Below are 6,402 nucleotides of genomic sequence, written 5' to 3' on the forward strand. Positions count from 1 at the left end.
CTGCCAGGGAAAGGGGATCGATGCGAGGGGGAAGGTTGCTGGGGCAAAGCCGGCCGGCAGGGAGAAGCTCCCGCAGGCAGGAGGGAGGGGAACTTTGCGGACTTGGCTTCCTGGCCGGCCCTGCTCCAGGGCCCGGGGAGCTCGGATCTGCCCCAGCTCGCTGCCTCTCCTGCAGGCCCTGCCTCCATCCTCCCCCCGGCTTCGGCCTGCCTCCGCCTCTGCCCCCAGCTGCAGGGCGAGCTGCCCGGGGCCCAGCCCGGACGCTGCGCGGCTCCCCGTCGCAAGCCTTTGATGTGATCAATAGCGCTGAACGATCGCGTTTGACCTGCTTAAGGAAGGAAAGGCGGCGCAGGGGCCGCGCCGAGCCCGCGCGGGGGGCTCTGAACGCGCCGGAGCAGCAGCGGCCCCGCGGGAAGCGCTGCGGGGCAATGGCACCAGCCCGTGTGCTAGAACTGACCAGGGCTGACCTGCCTCGACAGAGCCTTCCGCAGCCACCCCTCGCCCCGGGGACCTCGTGCTCAGGACGGAGCAGGAGCAAAGGCAGCCCTCTGACCTGCGCTCTCCCGAGTCCTCTGCAAGGCCTGAAGCCCGTAGAGAGGTGCCGGATTCTCCCCGCCCCCGGCAGCCCAAACAGCCTCCCTGGTGAGAGCCAGAGCCACAGCCACCTCCTGGGCAGCTCTCAGAAACCAGCCCCAGCCGCCCAGCCCCCGGGCTGCTCTCTGCTTTCTCTGCCGAGCCTCAGCAAGCTCTAGCGTTCCCCTTATGCCTCCCTTTTCCTCATTATTAAGGGAAGCTTCAATTCTCCAGACACCCAGCACAGCACTATGCTATTTCATGGGCCCTCTCCTGCTGCCCTCAGTGGGACTTTCCATGCTTATGGAGAGCGCTGAGACCCTGGGATCCTGCTGGTTGTTCAGGTGATAGGAGGGCCTGGATGAGCAAGGCCTCAGCCTGCCAGAGTTCCTTGAAGTCCAGGGCAGGTCTGGCTGTCTGAGGAAGGAGTCAGATTAGTGTAGGGTCCTGTAAGTGATTCTTTTTCACATCCTACCCACACAAGACCTGCCCCTTCCTCCCACAGTCAGGAGAGGCCCTAACTAGTAACTATACAACAGCGGTGAGCAGCAATACAAGCAGGGGTGACTGCACCCCTTTAGTCTATGCCCCTTTCACTGGCATTTGAGTTCCATGGTGTGGAGGGGGTTGCAGCCACGTCTTTATTTGTTTAAAACCAGGCTAGTTCATTCTCTGAAAGTGATTTGCACTCCATTTTTCCTATGACTGGGGACTCCTTAAGCAAATCTTTCATCCCCCACATCAATCATTTCTTCCTATGGCAACTGCAGCACAGTAGAGTCTATTTAAGGGTCGAGTTTCAGCACTGATCACAAATCCTGCCTTTGCACTAGCAGTTCCAAAATGAGGCGGTGGATAAGAGACCCAGAACTCAGCCTACAGGAGCCAGACCTCCCCCAACGGTGTCAAGAGCATCTGGAACCGAGAAGGGGTAAACCTGGTGAAAGGGTGAAGGTGAAGCAAGCCGGTTGGCTGGTTTCCCAAAGAAAGGCCTCTCCGATTTAAGGAGCACCCCTATAAAGATCAGACATATGATGCACTTGACTTCTTGGTGCTCCAGGGTCTGGGCAGTGTGGAGCGCTGCTCTTTAATCCTCCACTGTTTCCACGCCATGAACCTGAGGGAAGTGTTGGTGGGTGGGAGAGAAGCAACGTTGATTCGCTGTTTTGCCTCGCTAGTTGGACCGAGGTCTCCTCATTTTTCTCAGACAGCCCTGTCTTATCTTTCTCTGACTCCACACAGCCTCCCCCACCCCAACACAGACACGTACAGCTCAGGCTGCCTAAATAGTCCCTCTATGCTTATTGCTTTATGAATGATAATATCTCATTGCCAGGACTGGGGAAGCTGCTGATCTCCCACCCAGGTCTCAGCCTGCCGGTGGACCCTGCAATGACACCCGAATCCCACCTCGCCAGCTAAAATTCTGGCCATTGACTGCATTTCTTCTTCTCCCTCTGGCCTCTCCCTGGCTGAAGCTTTATACTTGGTAACTCGGTCCATGTCCCAGTGCCTGCGCTCCCTGGTTGAAGGCGAGAATCTCTATTGGAAATCAATGTGTGTCACGGTTTCAATAATGATGGCAGAGCTGTAAAAACTAGCCATGGAGAAAACAGCAGATAAACTGGGGCAAAGGCCACCAATACAGGGAGCTTTGGTTGTGCTACCACTCATCTCCTAAATCACTTCCCTTTCGGGGCTCACTTTCCAACCCTATCCTTTACCTTGTAGCCCTTTTTGTTCGGGGGCGGGGGAAGGGGAAGGGAAGGCAGAGGGAAAGAGAGAAGAATGAAGGGGCAGGGGTCCTTGGTGTCATATACTGGTTTAGAAGCATATTTCCTTTGCTAAATATTAACACCATCTGGGTAGCTGGGAAACAGAACAGTGGTTTTCTGTTATCCTGCCTTGAAGAATCTCAGCTCAGTAATCTCCAAAAGCCCGAGTGCGGCGTCAGACCAGGCTCTCCCATCACTGCAAGGGCACAACCCGATCTGGGGGCAATACGCCGGATTCCCAGACACAGACACCACCATTTGTACCACACTCATTTCTGGACAAGCCTTTCCAGTAGGTTCCCCGCAACTCTTTTATACGGCATGACTGCGGATCCAACCACTTCTACCAAACAACAGATGCAGCCTCTAATGCAAATATTGCCATTTCCCTGCTGAATTAGCCTTGTCACTTAGCCCAGAAGCTGGCAGCGTTAAGCCAGCTTGCATTTTAATTTGGCCCTGAAGTTACTTATTTCATTATTGATCAAACATAATGCTGAATCAATGTTCATCTTGTTACCTGGGCCATTTCCATGTAATACAGTGATAGCACTGCCTGGAGTTACTCATTCCCATCCCAAAGTGACTTTACCATAAAATCAATGCTTGTTTGTTACTGATATAAAGCAGCATCTATGGGATGAAGAGCAAATAAAGCAGTTATGCAATCCCACTATAAAGTTTAGGCAGGATACGCACATGCACAGTGACTTTGATATTTAAATGTCTCTTATCGGCTTCAAAAACATCCTTCCTGAGCTGACTGGACAGAAAAGCTCAGGCTGGAAGATTATGGGCTTTGACACCTTAGGTGTTGCCAGTTGTAAATGTTACCTTGCAGCTAATGGAGAAATCGTTTCTGAACATGGCAGATGTAGGTTGCAGGCTTTTTCCGGGCAGGGATTGTTTTGAACAAATACTAATTAATACAATCATAATTAAGGCTTGTGTCAGAAGAGGCGACGGGGTGAAGAAGACGCTGAAGGGTTATCTTCAATGCAGCTTGATTCCTCAGTTAATAAATGAAGTTGCACTGTCTGGAGGCAGCTGGCCGCGTGCAATGTGTCTCCCACGTGAAGGCAGTGATGAAACGTCCCAGGCAGCAAGGGTCAGGCTGTGCTCGGGGATCTCGAGGCCAAGACTAGGGAGGATTTTGAAAATGGAAACTGCCCTGATCGGTAGCCTTCGGGGTGGCGCTGCCCGCCTGCCTTCCTGCCCGGTTCCCTGGGCACTTGGTCCTGGCCGAGGGGGCTGTGCTGGGCCCGAGGGCGCCAAGGCAGTGGGCTTGCGCGAAGCAGCCCCCCTGGGAGCCGCAGCTGCCCCGGGCAGTGCACCTAGCTCTCCAGGCAGGGATCTTGCCTTGCGCGGCTCTGCCCTGGTTTCTCGCGCGTAGAAGTGGCCGCCGGGGCCCTACCAGAGGCGGAGTCGTGTGAACCTGGGTAACACGGATCAGCCACAGGCTGCCCTTGGTGTTGGCTCGAGACTGCCGCACCAGCAAGGGCAAGGGCAGGGTGCGGGGCAGGGCGGTACAGGCTCAGCTCCACAACGGCACCGAAGGCATCACGGTTGCGGCCGGGATCGGGCCCCGGCGGGGCTGCCCGGGAGCTCGCTGCTGCTCCGAGTAAGGACGCATCTCGCACGTGGGCTGGGAGTCTGGCCCTGGAAATGGATGGAGGAACTTCCCCATCGGCATCCGTGAGCAAATGGCCCCTCTTGATGAGGCAGGAAAACGCCCTCCCTGGGCGTCGAAGTGAAAGAACTAAATTGACACCAAAACGACCCAAAAGCCGCTCATTCCGCGGGGCTCGGGAAGCCGAACCGTGCCCATAAAATATATTGGCATAAAATTAGCGAATTGCTCTCGCAGATTATAAATCACCTGAACGGTCAACCCACAGATATGAATCACGAGCTCCCCCGAAGAGGAGCGTTTCCTGCGGCTCGCAGCAGCGATGCCCTCGGACAAAAGCCTTCTCCGACCTCCTCGCTCCCGGGCACCGTTTTTCTGAGGTCCCTCCAGGGTTCGGCGGGTTTCTAACGAGCGGCTTGCCAAGGAAAGGGTTTATTAACACCTCTTAAACAAAAAGGCCAGAAAGTTTAAAGCGAGCAAGCAAGGCAGCAGATAGGAAGTTAGGACCTATTGGCACCACTCCGAATACAAATCAGCAGAGCACCACAATGGTGGGAAAACTCATAGAAATGAAAGAGAAAAAATAATACCAAGGGGCCAGTTTTTCCAGCGCGGTGAAGAGCCTGCCTTTCAGACCTGCCCTGGACGCCTTAAGCATCTGCTAATGGCCTTTTACCTTTGCTTAACCCCTTGTGGTAAATACTAGAGTCTGGTATGCTTTAAACAAAAAAAAAAAGCAGTCTATTGTGCGCGGAAAGGGGACTTCCTTTTAAGGACCTGCCCTGGCAGGCGGGTTGGAGACCTTTGGGTCTCCCAGGCACAATCCTTCCCTTCTCGCCTCTGTGTAGACCGGAGACAATACTCGGGTCCACAGGTAACTGAGTCTGTTCTTATTCAATTTCCTTAAATGGCCTGCAGAGCACTTAAAAGCCCACAGAGCTTCTGGCCAGCATTTTCTTATTAACTAATTTCACTTCGATCCTATTAGAGTGTATGCTTTATAACCTTCAAATGAACCGCTCTCCTTAGCCCCCTCCCCCCTCCCTGAAACAAAGCCATTACCTTTCTAATGACAGGGTTAAGCTTTTAAAAATGTTGCTCCCTCCTTTGTTAATATTATAAAACGTGTGGCGGGCGCACAGCCCGCGCAGAAACACGCCCTCCTGCTTTTTATCTCTCCCTCCTACCCGGGGTAGATGGCACCGATGTGGAAAATGCAACGTGGTCTCTTTTCGAGAACAAACCCTAAATGCCTCCGAAGTGAGGAGTCAGGGCTAGAGGAAGCCGGCAGCGGGCCATGGGCAGAGGGCGCTACAATGGCAGTGCGAGTTCCTTCATTTCGCCTCGGAGGGGGCAGACCCCCCCAAAAAACAACCCACACATCTCGGCCATAATGGTTTTAAAATGGATACATATATTTACAGTTTCAAAAGGGTTCTGCTGTTTCCTGGTAACGCTCACCACAAATGGGAATAATAAAAGATGAAGTATTTTTTTCTCACCTTAGGTCATTAGATTTACAGACAAGGCACTAAATCATTTTGGCTCCCCAAACCTTTAAGGAAGCTCGTGCACACACACACACTCGCCCCCGCCGGGGAAGCCCTGCAGAAGAGGAGACAAAACAAACGCGAGGTTTTGCTGAACGGCTCCGTCTAAGAGTTAACAAATAATTTTTAAAAAAAAGAAGTTGGCGGGCTGTAAAACGCCAAGTGTCAGTGGCCTCTTCCCCAAGCCGTAACACGAAGGGTCATTAATTGTGTTTTCTTTCCCAATCACATGTCACTGCAATTAACAGATTTTGATCAAGAGACTCCTTTCAGATTGATTCCATATGTGATAAGGAATGTGCAGCTTGTTATCTATCTGTCGCCCTGGAATTATGGAAAAGCTTCAAACGTGTAATTTGAAGAGTCTTTTCCTCAGCTCTTTGATCTTGCCTTCTCTCGCTCCCTCCCTCTCTAGCCGTAACCCCTTTTCCTAATTCCACGTGTTTGTCCCCCCCCAGCCCCCGCCTGTTTGTTCACTGCTCTGCCCCTTTCCTGTGTTCCCCACGCGTGGACTGAGAGCGCCGCCAAACGCGTGGGCAGCTCTCAGTGCCCCGGATCGGCCGGCAAAGGGAGCTTCAAGCGGCCAGGTAAGAGCCTGCCTAAACTCCCAGCTCCGCTGACAGCTTCCCAAGGACTCTCAGCCGGCCGCATCCATCCCTCCAGGCTGCGGCCCTGGCTCCCCCGCGCCGAGCCCCTGCTCTGCGCCGAGCCCGCTGCCACGGGCGCCCCGGGGACAGCGAACGTGTCCCTGCGTGAGTCCCCTGTGCGGGGCACCGGCCGCGCCCGGCTCCGCGCGGGAGGGTCCCGGGCCGCAGTGCGGGGCTGGGCTCCGGCGGGGCCTGGATTCGAGGAGGCGCCGCCGCACTTGGAGCTG

The sequence above is a fragment of the Crocodylus porosus genome, unplaced genomic scaffold (genome assembly GCF_001723895.1).
Source record: "Crocodylus porosus isolate Cpor-Errol unplaced genomic scaffold, CroPor_comp1, whole genome shotgun sequence".
NCBI classification, from domain to species: Eukaryota; Metazoa; Chordata; order Crocodylia; family Crocodylidae; genus Crocodylus; species Crocodylus porosus.